The sequence below is a fragment of the Euphorbia lathyris genome, chromosome 3 (genome assembly GCF_963576675.1).
Source record: "Euphorbia lathyris chromosome 3, ddEupLath1.1, whole genome shotgun sequence".
NCBI lineage: Eukaryota > Viridiplantae > Streptophyta > Magnoliopsida > Malpighiales > Euphorbiaceae > Euphorbia > Euphorbia lathyris.
The window spans coordinates 95,425,141-95,448,252 of NC_088912.1; the positions used below are offsets into that span (position 1 = coordinate 95,425,141).

Consider the following 23,112-nt stretch of genomic DNA (forward strand, 5'->3'; position numbering starts at 1 on the left):
GGACACTTCGTTTGCAACGGTAGATTGATCATCATAAAGGTATTTATGTTCAATCCCTCCTTATAAGAAATAACGATTAACGGATCTTGGGAAAAGGAAATAGGTAAAAATTTTATATTTCCGCTGCCAAACGTTTGCCTATTTTCCTTCAGTTATTCTTTATCCTATAATAGATTTGGAGTCCAAATCTTTTCAAGAAGAGGAAAATGATGCAGACATCTTCTTTAGGAATGCGAGCCAACACGGAGAAATGCCTCACATAGGATGAAGGAAGAAAGGTGAAGTTGTTTCCCCACACGGCATGTCAGTAGGGCGCACGCCGTATGGCCAAGGGGAAAAGCTTTTGGTTGGGGAAGTTTCATTTACATAGCGTGTCAATGTCTCAACATGCCGCGTGACTCGAGTTGGAGAAGCTATTGGCGCAGGCATGGGCGAGGCTGCTGGGTGTGGAGATCTTCCAGGCCACACGGCGTGTCAAGATAGGCACACGCTATATGGTGGGTAACTTACTCACCAAGGAGATTGGGGACAAGACTGACAGTTTTCTACCATCCTTTTAATTACGGTTTTGTCATGTAATCATATTCTCATATTTCCCATTTAGCTACTTGTTCCCTTTTTACCCCTATTTTTTCTTTATTGTTGGTAACCCTAGTTAGGGTGTTAGGGTCTTTACTTTCAGGTTAGGAGAATTATATAAGCTTGTTTGTAACGAAAAACAACTTTTGATGAATTAAAATTATTAGCATTCATTGGAGTAAAGGTATCTACCTTCTTTGAGATTAACTCTTTCAAGCTAGGCTTGAGAAGAAATTCTTTAGTGGTTTAAGATCAAAACCATCCATTTCAATATTAATCTGTATCAATATGGTTCATATTATATATGGAGAACCAGATACTTCTAATAATTTGCCCTAAAACACATCGGCATTCTCTTGGCCACACGCCTTCAAGTCGTGGAAACCCTCCTCCTCTCTCTCTTTCTTTAAATTCTTATAGCAATAAAATCGAAATGGGTTGTGCATTATCTATATAAAATTCAAGTAAGCAATTAATAGCAACTCATTAATGCATGGACATCTTCTTCTTCTCCACAGTTGCACAATAATTTAGCAATTTTTCTCACAATAAATAAATAATTAATTATTCACCCAAAGCAATAAATGAAAAGGATAATTTCATAAAGGTTTAATAGTAGTATATTATTTGTTCCCTGAACTACTATACAAAAAAAACTTGAATGATTCCTTAAAATTTTAAAATATCCTATATAGCTCATTCAATTTATGTAAAATATAGTCAATTAATCATTTAATTGTATGGAAAACATCTTGCACACGTCTTGGAAAATTAAAACGACCAAAGTCGTGGTATGGGGGTTCTAATCAGAGATGACAAGCTTTCTAGTTGAGCAAGTAAGAACTTTTTTTTAATATATTTTAATTTATTCTGTGAATTATGTAGAGTTAATTTAAAATAAATGTCATGTGATTTCACGTTTTTGCAGCTCGGTATTTGTGTTTTTTTTTTGTTACAAACTGAACTTACGTGGTTTGCAAAATTTTCATTTTTTTTGTTGAATTTGCCAAATTTGGCCAATAACGACCTCAAAATGAAATTTTTTAAGAATTAAACTTTAATTTTTCGACTTTTTAGGTTTAAGGTCATTTAGGTGTTGTTTTTATGAGAGAGAAAGTTAATGTTTAGAGAGAAAAAAAACTCCAAAAATGATGATTTTGAATGTGGTTCCACAGTAAATATTATACTAAAAAACTTTGATTTTTGAAAATTTTCATTTTGAGGCCGTTATTGGCCAAATTTGGTAAATTTAATAAAAAAATAAAAAATTTTGCAAACCACAAATACCGATCTGCAAAAATTTGAAACCACAAGGTATTTATTTGAAATTAACCCAATTATGTAATACATATAAGGTGCAGGCAACACACATTATGCATCCATCATATTTTTTTTTGTAATCGATGGATTAATTGATTACATTTTATGCAAGTTGAGAATGCTATCCAGATATTTTATACAAGTTGAGGGGCCATCAGGATATTTTGAAAGTTCAGGAGGCCCATCAAACTTTTTGGACAAGTTTAAGGCGTAAATGATGTATTAAGCCTTCCGTTTTTTTTTTACAATCGAGTGCTTAAATGATTACATTTATGCAAGTTGAGGAAGTTATCCGTACATTTTGAAAGTATAAGGAGACTATCGAGACATTTTGAAAATTTAAGTATTTTAGATAAGTTCAAGAGGCAAATGATGTATTAAGCCTTCCAAAAATAATCCATATAATTTCAGTGACTGACTTGTAGATGAGTAATTGTGGTTTTTTTTTGTTATACAAGAAGAATACAGTTGTCGCCGTTAAAAAAAACTAATAACTTTTAGGTTGACATTGTCAGTTTAAACCTTGATGAACTCTAAACTGAAAATTTCAATAATTAAATTTATTTAGTGCCATATTTAACATGAACTACGTTTTCGATGGTGCGATCATACCAGCACTAATGCACCGGATCTCATCAGAACTCCGAAGTCAAACGTGCTTGGGCGGGAGTAGTATTAAGATGGGTGACCTCTTAGGAAGTCCTCGTGTTGCACCCCAAAACTTTACGTACCTGCCTTTACTAAAAAAAAAAAAACTACGTTTTCGATCTTTTAAAATTACAATTTTCAGAACCTTTTCTCTCTAACCATTGACTTTCTTTCTCTTAACCAAATAACATTTAAATGACACTAACCCGGTTTGGTAAAGAGATGTTTAGGGTAAAATTAGAGGTTTGGACCACTTTAAAGGGTTTGACTAGTCAAACCTCTAATGATGGTGTTTGTGAAAAGAGGTTTGATAGCTTTTTCATCACAAACATCTAATTTTGAAAAAGCTAGTTTTATAAGTTTTTTCAATTAGTTTATTGTTCAATCTCATTTGAATGTCATTTTTACCTCTAATTACTACCATTTATTTAAACAAATATTATTTTATTCCTTAAAAAAATAACATTATAAACATATTCATCTAGTTATATTTTTTTAATGCCAATTAATAAATTTAGATTTACTATTATTTTTTGAAACTATATTTCTATTCAAAATTATATGAATTAAAATTAATAATTAAACTAATGAATATAACTGGAAACTTTGAGAAAAATATAAAAATATTAAATTGTTATTTAATAAAATATTAAATTATAAATTAATTAGTGTATATTAGAAAAAGTATTATATAATATCCAAGATAATATTAGCAATCTAATTCTAAAATTTTTTTTATCGAATATTTATGATTATAGTCTTATAGATGAAAATCTCACTTTTATTAATAAAAATCTAAGAATAATTTTATTGTTTAAATATATTTTTATGTATTATAAAGATCTAAGTTATAACATGTGTATATACCATTTTTTTGGAATGTAATTAAAGAATATAAATTATTAAAAAAAAAAAACAATACTCATAAAATATCAATGTCCTTATTTTTTATTCTATTAACAATTAACTAAGTTTTACCAACTAAGTTTGGATAAATAATTTATTAGTCCCATAGTTTTTACCTAACACACTGTTTAGTCCCTCTATTTTGAAAAACACATTATAAGGTCCCTAGCTTTTGCCAATATTAACTCTTTGGTCATTTTGTCTAGTTTTTTTAGATTTGTAATCGTTATATTTTAGCATAAACATATATATATATATATAATAACAGAGTAACATGATCAACTTGTATTGTATTGTGGTTGTCCTAAAAGCTAAGATATATTAGGTTAAAAATCTAAAAAAAAAAATAGATAAAAGGACCACCAGGTTAATATTGATAAAAGATAGAGACCTTAAAATGTGTTTTTCAAAATAAAGGGATTAAACAGTGTGTTAGGTAAAAACTAGAAGACTAATAAATTATTTACCCAACATGTTTACACTATCAGCTAACAACTAATGTAACAACTATTTGTCAAACAGAACTAAAACTATAAAGTTGAAAATTGCTGATTAAATTCATATATACAGTAAGCCGCCTATTTCAGTAAGCCGTCTATTTCTTCTCTGCCCAAGCTTTCTTTATTTTCCTTCTCGATGCCACCCTTTTCTTCTTCTTTTCCACCGTGACTTTCTTCTCCCCTTTTAATCCGATCATATATGTGTTTATCTCCCACTTGTTTTTTCTTTGTTTGTAGTTTCTCTTAGTTTGAAATTTATATGATTCATTGCATTTTCATTTTCGTCATGGATAGAAACGGTTGATCTTGTCTAAATCTATATGGTTATAAAAGATATAACTTAGATCTGAATATTCGAAAAGTCCTAAATAATGAAAATTGGATAGAAACTGGTTTTCTTTTTATTTAAATTTACAATAACTATGTATATTAAATAAGAGGACCAATTGTAATAATAATAGGCCCCTTATGTCAGTGGAATTATTTCCAAATTTAAAAATTGACATCTTGGTACTTCACTGTGGAAAGATCAAGATTCAGAAAATATGGTGTAATACTGTGTTTTGAAAAATATTATAAATCAAAAAAATTGTACATAAAAATATAATATTTTTTTATATTTCCTCCAATTTTTTATATATTTTTTAATTAAAATTATTAAATATTTTTGTTAACTTATTTTTTTATATAAACAAATATTAAAAATCATAATAATATTTTCTGACAAATAAATATAACTTTATTTTATTTGATCTGACTTACCATTCATACATTGTAAACTTACAAGATACGTGGTCTAAGTAAAATTAAAATAATATAATTTTATTAATTAATTAATATTTTTTGAAAAATACCTTTTTGAAATAATAAATTCTATAATAATTAATGAAGGCAAAAGAAACTGAATTAATGCATTTTTTTTTTTTTGTTCTTTTTGAAGCAAATTGAAAAACCATTTACAATACATATATAATTAAAGAAATAGTAAGCAAAGGCTTGGCTTTTGGTTCCTTATGACTTAACAACTTGTTTGACAACCAATTTAATCAGTTAAATTAAAAAATTTAAACATTTATTTAATTTAAGTGTATTTGATAATGGTTATTTCTTTACCACTTAAATTAGTTAATTAAGTTAAAAATCATTTATTTTGATAAGTCAAAATATTTATCTTAATATTTAAGTTAAACATTATCAACTAATATTTTTATAAAAGTTACATCATTCAATACTTTCATCGCTTATAATATTCAACACTTAAAATTCACCTCTTATTTTTTCAGCAATTAATTTTCAGTTTTATCAAACAACATCCCAGTGTCCTTTCTCTAGGGCCGAGCCTACTTGCCTAGAACAGAATTGTGGTAGAGATGTTCATGGGTCGGGTTCAGGTTTTTTTTTTTTATCTAAAAATGCTCATCTCAGGTCCAGTTCAGCCCGCCATTAATTTAAGCAAACTCAGGTTCAAAAATCAAATATCAAGTCCAGTCCACATAAGTTCATTTAAATATATATGTATAATTTTTTACTAATAAAAAAATTGTACTTAAAAAATAAATATTAATATGAATATATAAATATATTAATTAATATTAATAGATGGATTGGGTTGGGCCGGCCTGTAGTATTTTTCATAAATCTCATCTTTGCAAAATATAAGCGAGCTTTAGTGGACATGGGTCGAGTTGAGCCTAGGCGAGCCGTTGAGGTGGTTCCGATCCTTGCCTGACTCCATCGAGGGTGATTGGTCGCAATTGGCAAGTTTATTCTTGGAGAAGTATAAGAAGGTTAAGGAGAGAGCGGCAGAAAGTAGCGCAATGCAAATTGGGCCCATCAAGCGCCCGTTACCAGCAGTTAGTAAGTATAACAACAACAAAGATCCTATGGAACATTTGCACTTCTACTTGTCGGCAATGGGGCCGTTGGGCTTTAATGAAGAGGAGATCACCAGTTTGTTTTGTAATTCACTAATGGGTGAACCGTTGATCAATTTTTCTTGTCCAATCCCGACCCAGAAAACACGAGCCAAGGCGGGTAGCTGAGCCCGTGAACAGGTCTAGTTGTGAGTACAAAATTGCATTTTATATATATATCGTAAATTAGATTCAAATGGGTCTCTCACTTCTCTCAAATTGTTTCTTTCCGCCATTTATCTAGGGCCGACCCTGGGAATAGACTAAGAGTGCGGTCGATCAGGGCACAGGGTCAGAAGCGGCCCAACTTTATTTTTTACTATATGTGTGTGTATATATATATATATAGTGATTTCTAACTTTGTGGTCATTGAACTTCAGTTTTTAACGGTATGGCCACTGAACTTTACACTTGTTAACATTAGTGGCCACTCAACTTTAACTAACTTCTCAAAGTGACCGTTAACGACCTCAAAATGAAAATATTCAAGAATTAAAGTTGTTCAGAACGACATTTACCATGAAACCATATTTTTTATTTTCCAAAATCACAGTTTTTGAAGCTTTCTCTCTCTAAAAATTCACTCTCTCTCTCCTAACCAAACAATATCTAAATGACCCCAAAACGAAAAATTTCAAGAATTAAAGTTCCTCAGAATATTATTAACTCTTTGAATTTTTTATTTCGAGACCGTCAACAGTCGTTTTAAGGCGTTGAGTGACTACCGGTGTTAAAAAACGTAAATTTCAATAACCATACCGTTAAGAATTAAATTTCAATGGCCACAATGTTAAAATGGATAAAATTCAGTGGCCATAGATGTAATTTATCCAAAATTTACGAATCATAACTTTCTTGCTAGACCTCCGATTGAGGCATGTTGCATGGTGTTGGAAAGATTATGAAGACTATATATTATTACATGAATAGTTCGGAACATAACTCATCTCCGGTAAAAAAAAATGTTGACTTTTATACCTAGGAGGTTTGACTTTTGTAAGACTACTATTTCTCATGCATTGCAAGTCCAGTTATATTCATAGATCCCCTCTCGATTAGAATTAATCGCAAGGTCTGGATTCCAGTATCGACACTAGTAACATCTTGTGAGGGTTATATTTATTATCTATTGTTTCTTACTCACTATATCATTTATTCATGGATTTGTTTTCTGAAGCAAAAATCTTATTTTCATTATGTGCTTGTGCTTTTTAAAACTCGTGTGGATTTTAATACCAATACCAACGCTTTTCAATTTGAACAAGGGGCGGGGGATACGTTTATGAAATTGACAAATGATTTTCGGGTCAATGATATTGCTACAAAATATCATGCCCTTATACACCAAAACAAAAGAACAGTGCCAAACGAAAACCAAAACGTTGTTGAATATGGACTTGCTCCAATACATTGTGCTAATATTTCCTGAGAATACTGGTCATTTGCTTTTGAGAAACTCGTCTCTCTTATAAATCGAACTCTCATGCGTCAATTGAAGTATTTAACATTTACCCAATTATTTGGTGATAACCCATATTATAACTTTTTGCGAATTTTTGGGTGCATCTGCTATCCTTGGCTTCGACCACATGCTAAAGATAAATTTGATCCTAAATCCATAACTAACTCCACAAGAATTATAAATGTATTGAGTTTGCTTCTTTGAAAATCTTTATATCACGGCACATTCTCATTGATGAATATGTATTCCCATTTTTAAAGTTATCTGGGGAGTTGCACGAAATTTTTTAATATACACTCGATGTACGAATGATGCGATATGCTGAATCAATAATTTAATTTTTTTTATTACAAAATTTTTCGGTAAGGGTAGATCTACCCACTCACAAAGTTAGGGCAAACCACAGACTTCGATGAAGATTTAAAATGGAATTTACAGATAGATCAATAAAAAAAATTAATAAGTCACATAATTTAGAGTTTAAGGTTGTAATCTAAGGTCTACGATCCATATTTTAAATTCTAAATTTATATATAAATAATTAACTAAAAATCATTAATTAATTACATATTTTAATATTTTAAATGTTATTAAACTCGATTTGGTGTATGAATAATGTAGTGCATCCAACTTAAGAGATATTTGGTTGCTCATTTTTTTTTTTGAATCAACATATCAATGAATGAATTAATGAGCCATCAATCGGCAAGAATGTAACAAACTCAAAGAAACAAAACTCGGTAATGAGTTAAAAATAAGAGGACAAGTATTGAAACGAACTGACTTTGCAATTGCATTAGCCACTTCATTAGCTTGTCGACAGATCCACTTAACTGAATATAAGTCGTTGTTGTCTAGTATTTCCTTACATCTCGAGATGATATCACCAAATTCGGATACGTCACAAGTTGGGGCTTGAATTGCATCCACCACAAGTTTTGCATCGGTCTCAAATGCCACCTCCCTGAACTGATGTGTCTGAACCCACTGAATCGCACGCCACAGCGCCTCGGCTTCAACTTCTTTCACCCACGGACAACATCGCAATCTTTCAGACCGCCCACCAACGAACTGCCCATCAGAATCACGAATTACCGCCCCAATGCCAGCAAAATTCTCCAATGGAAAAATAGCAGCATCGAACAACAAGCTATTGTATTCTGAGATGGTTTGTGCCACAACCTGCATTACTGGCTGTTCGACGATATAGAGGCAGATTTGTTAAGCAGCTTGGCACGGTTCCGGTCGCTAATTACTTATTTTGCACAGCAAATAATCTGATCCGGTGAAGCAATCTTAGACTCCCACAACCGATCATTCCGGGCCTTCCAAATGCTCCACAAGTGCACTAAAAACATACAAATTTCAGCTGAACCACTATAGCCCACCATTCGATTAAACCAATCCATAATGTTTTCCACCCTGTCAGCTTGCTCCCTAATCCTATTCCACATTCCCAATTTTCTCCAGACCTGTACAGTACACCCACACTCAATAAAGTGTGCCATTCATCCTCTCACCCCTCATTACATGTAACACGGTAGGTATAAATTTGAATTCTGCGTCTTTAGAGATTAACGCGGACTGGGAGACAGTTTTGGGCAAGCTGCCAGTTGAAGTATTTAATTTTGTGAGGAATTTCTGTCTTCCAAACAGTATTCAACATTCCCATAATATGGTGTCGGTCACCCCCCTCCATGTCAGTAGCCACTCTGTAGGCACTTTTAACCGTGTATCGTCCCGAGGGATGGGCGAGCCATATCAGTTTATCCTCGGCACCATTCAACCGGGTCGGTATCCTTTGAATTTCCTTGATATCTCGTTCATGAAACACCTCATAAAGAAGTTCAATATCCCAATCCCTTAAGTTAGGGATGAATAGATCACAAACTTTCAGATTTTCTAAACCCTCTACCATAGGAGTTTGTATGAACTCGTTTTCCTCATCACGCAACCACTTATCCTTCCATACATTGATTGAATACTCGTCTCTAATTTTCCATCTCACTCCCTCTTCGATGACCAGTTGGGAACTCCATATACTACGCCAAATGAAACTAGGTGAGTGTCCAAATGAGGCGTGTAAAAAATCCCCGCGAGGATAATATTTAGCTTTGTAGAGTCTGCTCACGAGTGAAGAAGGGTCGTTAAATAGACGCCACCCTTGTTTTCCCAACATTGCCAAATTAAAGGCGGTGAAATTTCTAAAGCTGAGACCCCCAAATTTCTTAGGGGCACACAGCCTATCCCAGGCCATCCAGTTTAACCCTCTTTCTCCTGATTTTTTATTACCACACCAGAATGAATTCAACATCCTCTGCAGCTCTTCTCCAGTCGAAATTGGAAGCAAAAAGACACTCATAAAATAACTGGGGATAGCCTGATCAGCTGCACAGATCAAAGTGGCTTTCCCAACCTTGGAGATACCCTTACCATGCCATTTCTGGAGTCGCTGCCATAATTTGTCTCTAAAATGTGAAAAATAGCTTTCTTCGATCGACCGACTAAGGACGGTAGTCTCAGGTACTTGCCAGTATTAAGCGGATTTGCAATTCCAATGATACAAGATATTCCATTAGCCAAATCAACATCCACATTCCTGCTAAACATGATTCCAAATTTGGAGAGATTAATTGCTTGGCTGAAGGCATGTTCGAATACTACAAGCAGCTCCTTCAAAACTCTAGCCTCATTAATGGTAGCCTGACAAAACAGAAAAGCATCATCAGCAAATAAAAGGTGAGAGATTGACGGTGCACCCCTAGCAACCCGATAACCCTGTAATTGCCCATGGTTTTCCGCATCATTTAATAGAATTGATACGCCCTCTATGCAAATTAGAAACAAATAAGGTGACAGCAGGTCGCCCTGCCTCAGGCCCCTCTTAGGAATCACAGGTCCCACAAGCTGATCATTCACTCTAATCATATACTGTATTGTCGATACACAGAGCATAATAAGATCAACCCACTTTGTCTGAAAGCCCAATAAGCCTTACTCATATCAAGCTTCAATGCCACATTTCCTTTCTTTTTATTGACATTGCTATGCAAGCTCTGGATCACTTCAAAAACAATTAGAACATTGTCATGAATACTCCTATTCTTAATAAAAGCAGACTAATTTTCCGAAATGATAGAAGGTAAAACCGATTTCAACCGATTAGCAAGAGTTTTGGAGATAATCTTAAAAATGACATTGCATAAAGCAATAGGACGAAGCTCCTTCATATCAGTAGGATTATCACACTTGGGAATTAAAGTGATAATTGTATTATTAAGCTTAGGTGGAAATGTACCTTGTTCGATCCAAGCAGTCCCAGTTTTGAAAATATCCTCTCCAAGAATATCCCAAAAATGTTGGTAGAAACCGGGGTTGAAGTCGTCCGGGCCAGCCGCCTTGTCAGGGTGCATCTCAAACAGCGCATCCCGAAATTCCTTTTTCGTAAACGGACGAAGCAAACTGTCATTATCAGAATCGGAAACACGAGTCTGTACCTTCTCAATTACGTTTCCCCAATCGCCAGAACTTTCAGAGAAAAGCTCAGTAAAGTAATTCGTAGCCATCTGACCCAGTTCTGCAGGTTCAGAAATCCAATTCCCATCCTGATTCTTCAGCTGTCTGATGCGATTATTTTTCCTTCTTTCGTTTGCAAAAGAATGATAAAACCGGGTGTTCCTGTCACCCTCTTGAAGCCACAGGATTTTCGAGCATTGACGCCAATGGTCCTCCTCCTGTAGAAGTGTCTTGACTAACTCAAGGCGAGTTGTTTTATAACGGTGCTCATAATCAATAGAAAAGTCCAACCGTAATTGAGAGAGTCTATTTTCAAGCATAGAAATGGTTATACGGAAATTTACCTGCTTATCTCTTCCCCATATACTCAGTGCCCCTGCTACTCTGTGCAATCTCATATCAATGCCTCCAATTTCTGATTCAGACCATGCCCTTGTCACAACATCTCTCAGATCGGTTTCACGTAACCATTTCTGTTCGAAACGGAAGTTTCGTTGAACCTTAATCGAAACGATATTGTCGGTATGTAGTATGATAGGCGAATGATCAGAAGTTGGCGCAATTACATTCACACATTTGCTACTATGAAATCTAGTGTGCCAGTCCTCATTGCATAAGGCCCGGTCGAGCCTTTCCTGAACCTCATTCGGGTGCCCTCTAAATCTGATCCAAGTGAATGGATACCCCATGAGAGGCAAGTCCTGTAAGCCACAAACAGTCAGAGTTTCCCTGAAACCTCGATAGCACCATTCCGGGTGTTCATGTAAGCCTTGCTTATCACTATGATTAAGTAAATCATTGAAATAGCCCACAATAGCCCATGGGAGTGGAGAGGCGGCAGCAAGATTCCTCAGCATTTGCCAAGAAACCTTTCGTCTAGCTCTTTCCGGGCACCCATAAAAACCAGTAAGACGCCAATTTCCACTAACTGTGTCCTGAATAGTGAGATCAATGTGGTGAGAGGAGAAGGACACAAGAGAGCATTCATTGGCATTCCTCCACAACACACAAATCCCTCCACTTCGCCCCACACTATCCACGGAATGACAACACGCAAACCCAATTTTGCATCGGATGAATTGGATCCTTGAACTGCTTACCAACGTCTCGTATAGGAACACAATATCAGGCTTATGAGCTTTCACAAGCTCATGTAAAATAGAAACTGCCCTGACATTGCCCAAGCCTTGACAGTTCCAACTCAAGATCTTCATGGTGCTGGGCAGACCTTTCGGTCCGCCACATTAATTTTTCGCCCACCAGCAGCACTTTGGATATTGGGGTTGATCTGTTTCTGATTCACCACTTTTGTATCTGAACCAGCTATAGCCTGCTGACCTACTGAGTCAACATCCATCGTTTGAACTACTATCTCATGTATCTGACTGTGTGCACGGTTAATCCCACCCCCTGTCTCCCTCTTCGCCTTTTCCTTTCCTCGGTAACTTTTAAATAGAAAAATAGAAATTCCTACTTAAAAAAAACAGTTTTTTTTACAGAAAAAACGGATAATTCATGCATAAATATCACCCATTAATGACTGGAGTGTCCCACCTAATGTATGAAATGTAACACCTAGCCACTAATTTCTCAACAAGAAACATTATGCCACCATTAATACCCAAACAACTAGCAAGTTGACTTTACCTTCTAGAACACTTCTCTTTTAAACTCATGCCAACATTAAATTCCCAATCAAAGTTGAAACTAACACATGTTAATTATTAATTATTTATTTTATATAAATATTAATTAATGTTTCTAACACGTGTTAATTATTAATTAATTCTTTTATAAAAATAATTAATTAATTATTTATATTTTTTCTAAGAAATTAACTAGAGATGGCAATGGGTACTCTACCCATCATTACCCGGTACTACCTGACCTTAATAGGACTACTCTTACTCTGTATAAAAATGTATAAGACGTGTGTGGAATCAAAATCATTATCTGTTAGGGTAATAGAACGGGTATGAGAATACCCCTTAGAGTACCCGGTACTCGTCATAATTTTTTTATATTAAAAAATATTATTGTGTTTTAGATGTAAGATGTGAGATTTGAACACCAATCTTTTATTTAGCTGCTTTATTTTTATTGATTAAGGTTCAATTTGTTCAATTTTTAGATTGATGATTTATTAAATTTATACTTTGTTAAATTTGTAATATTTTTTGTTTTTTTTATTGATTCTTAATGGTAAGGGTACCCGTGAGTACAAGTGAATTAAATGGGACGGGTATGGGATGCAAAACATATACCTGTTAGGTAATGGAAAGGGTACGGGTAATTAAAAAATAAACGGGTAAGGATTTAGGATTGACATTGGGATTGTCACTACCTACAGGTACCCTACCCGTTACAATCCCTGAAATTAACGTTTATCTTAATTATTTTATGTTAATAAATGAATGTTAATAAATTAATGTTAATTAGATTAAAGAATTAGTTGTCCTATGTGCTATTCAAAATGTTTACATTTGTCAATTTGGTAACATTTGACCTAATTTGTAACAGTTATTTCATGTGATATGATTTGGTAATATTCAATCCTTGTGATATCCTAATTTGTGGTATTTGGTTCTCATATAGATGGAAAGATAATAGATCTAACAGAAGCCAAATATCACAAATTAGGTTACTCGAGATCCCAATATTACCAAATCATATCATATGAATCAAATTCTACAAATTAAGATAGTACAGGAGTTAAATGTTACCAAATCATACTATATGTGCCAAATGCTAACATTTTGGATACCATCAAATAAAGCTTTAATCCATGTTAATTTGATAATTAAGAAGATTAACTCATAATTCCAAAATATCATATTTTATTTTCTCTCTCATTCACATCATTTTTTACAACTTTTATTAAAAAAAATGCTTCATGTTAATCAATTCAAAAATTACCACTATAGTCCCATAAATTATTATTTTATTATTTAAAATTATAATTTTTAATTGAAAAAAAGAAATGTCAATAGTGCCAGAAGTGGCAACGATTGCCATAAAAAAACAAACACTTCTTACCTCTCCAATACATAACACTACTTTAAGCACCCTCCAACTTATTAGACATTCATCTAAGCATTATCCATTGGAGATGCTATAATAGACTTAATACATCACTTGCTCCCTGCTCTTGTCCAAAAAAGGAAAGCGCATTCCTATAATTTTAAAATGTCATATTTACCCCTGACTTGTTTAAATTGATTTATTAACTCTCTAAAATTAACGTGATGGAGCATGGAGATATTATTAAAAAAAATTGAAATGTGTACACTTTAAGCAAGTTCAAGGGGTTAATAGATCACTTTAAGAAATTTTAAAGGACTAATAGATATATTTTAGATAGTCAATGTGTCAGTTTAACAAAGCTCGGAGGGTAAATAGATTTTTTTTCAAAATATCGCTAATTTTTTTTAACAAGTAGAAGAGGTTAAAAATGTATTAAGCCTAAACTAATAATTTGATACCACCTAGAAAAGGCATGTTAATTATTTGGATTAATTCCAAAAAAACTATATGGTTACACTAGTTTACAAATGAATGATTTTTTTTATTGTCAAAACAGAAGACTATACTTGTCAATTTGCAAATCGATGAATTTTAGCTAATATTATCAAATTTAACCGTTAACAACCTCGAAAAAAAATTCAAGAATTAAAGTTAGTATCATATTTACTATGGAATAACATTTTTTTTATTTTTCGAAACCATCATTTTTGGAGCTTCCTCTCTAAACATTAACTTTCTATCTCCTCACCAAACAATACCTAAATGACCTCAAGCTAAAAAGTTGAAGAATTAAAGTTTCTTAAAATATTATTAAATTTTTGAATTTTTTTATTTTGAGGTCGTTAAGGGCCAAATTTGACAATGTCAATCCAAAATCCTCGATTTAGAAATGTTAACAAACACATTCCTCATTTTGACAACAAAAGAATTATAATCCTTCATTTGCAAATCAGTGTAACCATAAGAGTGTTGTTTGAAATCTACCCTAATTATTTTATGTCAATAAATGCAAAATTTAATGACTTTTTTTTTTTTTGAGTAAATTGCAAGGTGACTAAAGTTTGAGTTCAGTTTAAAAAAATAAAGGCAAAAAATATGATTAAGTCCTGATCTTTTATTTTTTAGTTCATTAAGCCTTTGATCTTCTATTTGGATACATTAAGCCCATGATCTTTTATTTTTGGCCTCATTAAGCCCTTGATGGCCAAATTAGTAAATTGTGAATATGTAATTCTTTTAAAAAGACGTTATTAACTTCATATGTATTTGAAATTATTAAAAAATATATTTTTTACAATTTGAATCAAGGTTTTTACAGTTTTCGTATAACCATATTACACATCCAAAACCGCTTTCAAACAGTGAAAAGTTGCAAATTTCGAATGCAGATGCAATTAATAACAGCCTGTTAACTGAATTTAATGTTCAAAATTACTTTTTTTTTGTCATCAAGGGCTTAATACGACCCAAAATAAATGATCAGGGACCTAATGTATTCAAATAAAAGATCAAGGGCTTAATGAATCAAAAAATGAAAAATCAGAGGTCTAATAATGCTTTTTGTCAAAAATAAATGAAACGTAGCTTTTTTTTTAATAAAGTCATTCAGAGAAAAAGAACTATTTTACATATAACGTAATAATAGTCTGGCAATCACTTGTATATCACGTGAAAACAAAAAAAAAATAAAAATTAATATTTTTAAGGGGAAAGTATAAAAATAAATCTTATGGTTTATACCATTTTCAAACATAACTTATGGGGTTTAAAAGTTGGTAAATAAGTACTTTGAGGTTGATTCTGTAAGTAAACACAGTCCAAATTGACTAACAATGTTAAAAAAAATCCAAAGTAAAAAAGAAAAAAGTTAATTTTATCCTTATATTTATTTATTTTATAAATTAATCCTTTTATTATCTAATTATCACAAACAAACCCTAAAATAAAAAAATAAAAATCAAATACACCATCTTCTCCATCTTTCTTTAATTTCTTATTTTTTTTCTTCTTTCTCTCTCCTCTTTATTAATTTTTCTCTCTCTAAAATCAATTCATTAATAAAAAGAAGGGCAAATTATAAATCTAGCCCAACTAAAAAGAACCATTTTCATATCTAACCCACTTTGCTTCAATCTCACCAAATTAGACACTTTCATCCATTTTGGACAAAATTATCCTTATTTCTATTCGATCGATCTATCTGCTCCTGCTCCTGCTCCCGCTTCTTCTTCTGCTTCTTCGTTTCAACTTCTTCTTCGGTTAATCTTCTTCAATTTCTGATACCAATCGTTAGCGATTTTTTGAGATTATTGAAGTATTATGTGCAATTTTCCGTTGAAATTGTATGTTTTTAACTTATACGCCTACTTTTCTCGCTGGTCTTGCCTATTTCTTCATCTGTAACGGTATCGTTTCAATTTCCTCTATTTTCCTCCATTATTATCGCATTTGTGACGATATTTGTCGCATTTCGTCACAAATGCGACAACAGTTGTCGCATCTTGTCACAAATACGACAACAGTTGTCACATTTTGTCGCAAATGTGACAACTTTTGTCGCATTTGTGATGAATTCGTCACAAATGTGACATCGCATCAATTCAATTGTTAGATTTTATTTTTTCCCTTTCTCGATTCAGATCAAAATTTGATCTCTCTCCTCTTTGCGGTTACAATTTTATTTCTAAAGGTTTCTAAAGATAATAACTCTGACTATTTTTGGTTTCTTTGGCTATTTTAATTTCATACGAATTGTATGGAATAAGACACAAAAGTAAAAATATAATAAACTCTCTTATTTATGATATTAAGGTACAAGTATTTATACTACTAATTACAATGTTGATTTACTATTCTACCCTTAATATATTAATACATTAACACCCCCTCCTCAAACTGGAGGCTGTGAGGAAACGAGACCCAGTTTGGGAAGAAAGAAATGAAGCGTTGCTGCAGATAAAGGTTTAGTGAGTAGATCAGCGAGTTGGAGTTTAGTAGAAATATGTGGAGTGGACAGAAATCCGGAAGTAATATGATCACGAACAAGATGACAATCGATATCTAAGTGTTTAGTGCGTTCATGAAACACTGGATTAGATGCAATATGAATGGCAGCTTGACTGTCACAATGTAGCTGGATAGGTAAGGGAAGCGAAATTTGAAATTCACGAAATAAATATGAGATCCACTTGAGTTCACAACTGGTGGTTGCCATACTGCGATATTCAGCTTCAGCGGAAGATTTACTGACAGTAGGTTGTTTCTTTGCATTCCAAGAGATAAGAGCATTCCCAAAAAAAATACAATAACCACCAATGGATCTTCGTGTTTCTTTACACCGACCCCAATCAGCGTCACAATAAGCCGTGAGGCGAAAATCTGAATTAACTCCATAAAATAAACCATAATGCAGCGTGCCTTTGAGATATCGCAAAAGATAGAACAAGGCCTCAAGGTGATTAGAACAAGGTTGGTGCATAAACTGACTAAGCTGTTGAACAGCAAAACCAATGTCGGGGTGAGTGAAATTTAAATAAAGTAATCTTCCAACTAGCTTGCGATACTGATCGGGAGCGGGAATGGGAGTGCCAAGAGCAGGGTCCAAATTAGTACAAGATTGCATTGGACAAGGAGATGAATGAGCGGAAGCTAACCCTGTATCAGAAAGCAAGTCAGAAATATATTTTTGTTGGGACAGAAAAATTCCCATTTTGTTACGAGCAAGTTCAATGCCTAGGAAGTATTTAGCAGGGCCTATGTCTTTAATAGTAAAAAGAGAGTGTAAATGATCTTTGACATGACAAATAACATCCTCGGAATTACCCGAAATGAGTATATCATCAACGTAAACGATGAGGATGATAAAAATGTCAGTCTTGGTATACGTGAATAAGCAATGATCACAAGATGCTTGAGTAAAGCCAAATGCAAGAATTTTAGATGTGAATTCTTTATTCCATTGGCGACCCGCTTGTTTAAGACCGTAAAGAGATTTACGTAGTTTACAAACCTGACCGGGTTTAGTCTTTTGATAACCCTCCGGAGGTTGGAGATAGATGTCTTCATCCACAAAACCATGAAGATAAGCATTATTTATGTCAATTTGATGAATGGGCCAAGCTTTGGCAGCCGCAATGGCAATCATGAAGCGAACGGTGACTACTTTAGCAACCGGAGAAAAACTCTCCAAATAATCGATACCTTGGATTTGATTATAGCCACGGGCCACTAAACGAGCTTTGTATCGGTCAACGGAACCATCAGGTTTATGTTTAATACGAAAAATCCATCGAGTAGAAATAGCCTTCTTACCAGGAGGTAAAGAAGTAATGTCCCATGTATCATTGTCTTCTAATGCTTTTAATTCAACATCCATGGCCTGAAGCCATTGAGGAGAAGAGGCTGCCTGTTTATAATTGGTAGGTTCAGTGCATGTATTAATAGTGGAAATAAAGGCAGAATGCAAAGAACTAAATGGGGGTAAAACGGGAATGGGGGTAGAAGATACATGACACGAAGAAGTAGGAGAGTGTGTAGTAAAGTCTTGAAGCCAAGATGGAGTTTTAAGAGGTCGTCCAAAACGAGAATTACGTTGAGGAGGTGGAAGTGTAATTGGATCAGAAGGAGTGGAAATAGGATTGTTAGAAACTGAAATGGGGGTAATGGAGGTGCTTACGGGAATAGGTAAGGAGGATTCCGCAAGGGGTTGAGTGGTGGGAGATGAACTCGAAATAGGGGAATGCAAAGGAGATGAGTGAGATTGAGTATGATCAAATGAGGTAGAAATAGGAGCCTCAATAGAGAGAAGAGGAGATGAAGTACGTGGAACAGGAATTGTTGGGGAAGAAGAAACAATAGGTGTTGTGGAATGAAGTATATTTGGTATGGGAAATATGGGATTGGATGATGAAGTCGTATGTGTAGAATCAGAAGCGTGAGAAGTGTATGGAAAATGAGTTTCATTAAACACTACATCACGAGAAATGATGATTTGATTGGTATTAAGATTGTAAATCTTATATGCTTTATGATCAGAAGCATAACCAACAAAAATACCGGGAAACGCCCGAGGATCCAACTTATCACGAGAAGGATGTAAATTAGAAAAGAAACAATGACAACCAAAAACTTTCAGAAAGGAGTAATTGGGAAATTTGCCATGTAATTTTTCATAAGGTGATTTCCAATCCAATAAAGGAGTTGGAAGTATATTAATGATATGTGTGGCAGTTAGAAGTGCTTCGCCCCAAAAAACCTTAGGAAGCGATGCATGAAATAGTAGTGCTCGTGTGATTTCAAGCAAATGTTTGTGTTTACGTTCAACAATACCATTTTGTTGAGGTGTATATACAGATGATTTTTGATGAAAAATGCCCCTATTTTGAAAAAAAACTTGACAAGTGTGATTAAGAAATTCATTGCCATGATCAGTTCGAATTTGTTTAATTTTTGTGTTAAATTGATTCTCAATTAACAAAATGAATGATTCAATGGCAGAAAAAACACTAGTTTTATCACATAGCAGTATGGTCCAAGTAGCACGGGTATAGTTATCCACAATGGATAAAAAATACTTGGCTCCCGTAAGGGTGGCAAGTTTATAAGGGCCCCAAAGATCCATATGAAGTAATTGAAAAGGAAAAGTAGTAGAGATATCTGTGCGAGAAAAGGATAAGCGATGCTGTTTTGCCATAGGACAAACATTACATGATATATTGTTGGAAACAGAAGAAATAACATAAATATGAGCTAATTTGGATGCCGAAGCATGTCCTAAGCGATGATGCCACAAAAACACAGAATCATTGTTAGTAACAGCATTAGTAAGAGGCAATGGCGATGAAATAGATGGAACAATGTACTCTTTATTACAAACATAGCTAGCTATTATGGCGGGATCAAAAGATTGAGATGTAAGGTAATATAGGCCTCCTTAGAAAAAACCAACAGCAATAACAGTATCAGAATGATGGGCCTGAAATAAGCAAAAATTGGGAAAAAAACGAAGGACAATATCAGAATCATGTGTTAAGCGTCCAACAGACAACAAGTTATGAGTGAAAGTAGGTATGTGTAAAACGTCCTTTAGTATGAATTTAGGACGAATTATAATAGAACCAATATGTGTAATCTTATTTTTGGATCCATCCGGTAAATGAACCCAATTATTTGTGTTAGTAGAATTAATGTGAGTAAAAAGACTAAGCTTATTACTCATATGAGATGTAGCACCAGTATCAATTATCCAAACAGATAATGGAGTAGTAGGAGAACAGTTTGTAGAAAAAACAGTAGGATAGTTAGATTGTGATGTAGAAGATGTACCTGCGAAGCTAGAAAAGTTGGCCAAAGGCATATGAGAAGTGGATGGTTGGTCATCTCCATATTGTTTGGAATTATTGTTCTTCATCACTCTTTGAACTTCAGATTGAACCATTTGAGCAAAGCCATGAGGCATAGGATAGTTGGAAGCACCGGTTTCTGTGTTCTCAAAATCAGATCCATCAAGAGGTGTATCGGCCGAAGCACAATGAGCACGAGGCTTGGTATTCTTATTCTTCTTCTTTTTGAATTCCTGAAACCACTCAGGATAACCATGCAATTTAAAACATGATTCCTTCTCATGACCAGATTTGTTACAATGAGTACAAAACCGATCATCTTTGGTACTAGGATCACGTTTCTGACCCTGAGTATGAGTAGAAGTAGTAGGAATGGATGTCTTAGAAGCAAGAGCAGCAATCTCCAACGAGGCATGTTCAGAGGTAACCTCTTTTTGTTTTTCCACATTTTGTAACATAGAGTATGCTTTATGCAAATTGGGTAAAGGATCCATCAACAACATTTGATGCTTGATATGAGAATATTCAGAACGTAATCCCATAAGGAATTGTACAAGCTGATCAGTATTGTGAGATTCATGTGCCTTTTGTGTAGCAAAACAAGTGCAAATATGTGATGCTTCACAAGAACAGACAAATACAGGGCATAAGTAAGCTAACTCGTCCCAAAGTCTTTTGAGCTGAGTAAAGTAGAGAGCAATTGATAAAGTACCCTGACAAAAAGCATTAATCTCACGTTTTAATTTGTAAATCAGCGAACCATTGGAACCTCCAAAACGTTGCTCAAGTTCTTTCCACAATGCTCTTGCAGATGAAGAAAAAACGAAAGCATCTGCTAGGTCCTTAGTAATAGAATTCAGAATCCATGACATAACCATACAATCAGCCCTCTGCCACTGATGATAATCAGGTGAAGTTTGGGGTGGGGTAAATTCATCACATAGCACAAAATTCAGTTTCTCTTTAGTAGATAGGGCTAATATCATAGCTCTTCGCCATGTAACATAGTTATTGCCATTCAATGGCATGGTAACAAGAATAGTACCAGGATTATCAGCTGTAGTTAGCTATAAAGACAAAGCATAATCGTCTTGAACATTCGAAGAACGATGAGTATGAGTATTGACATGGCGAAAACGCTCAGTATTCATGTTATAAATTGGTGTAGGAGACGGAAAATGATCATGTGAAGCAGAATGGTGTACCTGAGAATAAGATGGAGACGCCGGTGTTCTACTGACCGGTGGAGTTAAACGAGGCATTTTGGAGTTGACATCAAACATTTGTGCCTGACCAAAAGTTACATGCCGTTTAGACTTCATATTAGCAGGAGCATTAGATACTGGCTCAGGTAGAAATAACTGTGGTGGATTCACTGGTGATTTAACAAGCATTGATGGAGTTGGAGAAGAATCAGATGAGACAGAATCAACTTCAAAATCTACAAAGCCTGGTTCAGCCATTGCAGGAATTGAAACAAATGTAGAGTAGAAGGAGCTTCAAGTAATTAACCACAGAAGAAACAACAGAGATATCCAAAACACGTTGCCAGAGAAAAAAAAACCAGAACAAGATGAAGAACTGCAGATAATCGCAGAAACAGATGAAAACAGAAGCCGTCAAACCGTAATCACCGAAAACAGATGAAATAAGAACAGAAATCGCAAATCGATTAACAGATGAAATAAGAAGATGATCGATAATCAGAAACCACAAGAACTGAAAGAAGACCAGTGCTAATAGCAAAGAAAAAAAATGATCTGAAGTTCGATAAAACCAGCGTAAATCGCAGGAAGTAAAGAGCAAATCGCGAGAATATAGACAGGAAGAAACCCGATCTTCTACTGTTGACAGGGACAAGTCGATTTGCAGGAAAACTGAGAGAAAGCGATCTGCGGGAATTCGGGAAGAAAATGATTTCCCGAGGTAGGGAGAAATCCGCAATCGATGCACGACGCTAACGGCTTGAAGTCGTTTGTCGTATTAGCAAAATAAAGGAGAAAGAGGAGAGTTGCCGAAATGATCCTTGTGCAATGAAGGAAAATTTCAAAATAAATCCTGTAAGTTGTTTGATTTTATTATAAGAGTGAGAGAGAAAGAAACTTTTGCTCTGATACCATATGGAATAAGACACAAAAGTAAAAATATAATAAACTCTCTTATTTATGATATTAAGGTACAAGTATTTATACTACTAATTACAATGTTGATTTACTATTCTACCCTTAATATATTAATACATTAACAAATTGTCATCTTAGAATATGCAATAAAGCACTTGTGATTTATTTGTTTTTTTTTTAAATAGCACTTGTGATTTATTGTTTACCTGATGCTCTTTCAATTTGTATTTCACCATTGTTAGCATTCCGATTCTTCGGATTGATTTGAGTTTTTACAACTGCATTGGGAATTTATGGTTGGCGAAGATGTTCCTCTCGATAAACTAAACTTAGTCATCTTGACTGCCGTAATATTCGTGTATGATTCAGCTTCAACCCATTTGGAGAAGTAATCAACTGCTACCACGAAAAATTCTTGCATTCAGTTGAATGTGCGAATTGCCTCTCATCTTATCTGTCGATTAAAAAGGAATTTTTCGATGAATACTACATTAAAAAAGATATATATTTTCTACTGGCTCAAGTGTTGCTCCTGAAAATAGCAAACATGACTAAGAAATATACTTTTTCATACAGATTATTTTATTTATCAATTTCTTATGTATTTCATGTTTCTTTTTATTAATTTTTCTCTCTCTAAAATCAATTCAATTGATTTTAGAGAAGAGAACAATTAATAAAGAGGAGAAAGAGAAAGAAAAAAAAAGATGAAGAAGATGGTGTAATTGATTCTTATTTTTTATTTTGAGATTTGTTTATGATAATTAGATAATAAAGAG

The 23,112-nt window shown here is 33.9% G+C and overlaps 1 non-coding gene across 1 annotated transcript; it reads left to right on the top strand.

Annotated features, from left to right (window-relative positions):
• The first annotated feature begins 2,497 nt into the window (after positions 1-2,497).
• On the top strand, positions 2,498-2,616 carry LOC136224969 (5S ribosomal RNA). Its single transcript, XR_010686711.1, has one exon. It is a non-coding gene; the product is annotated as a 5S ribosomal RNA (ribosomal RNA).
• Positions 2,617-23,112: the final 20,496 nt, after the last annotated feature.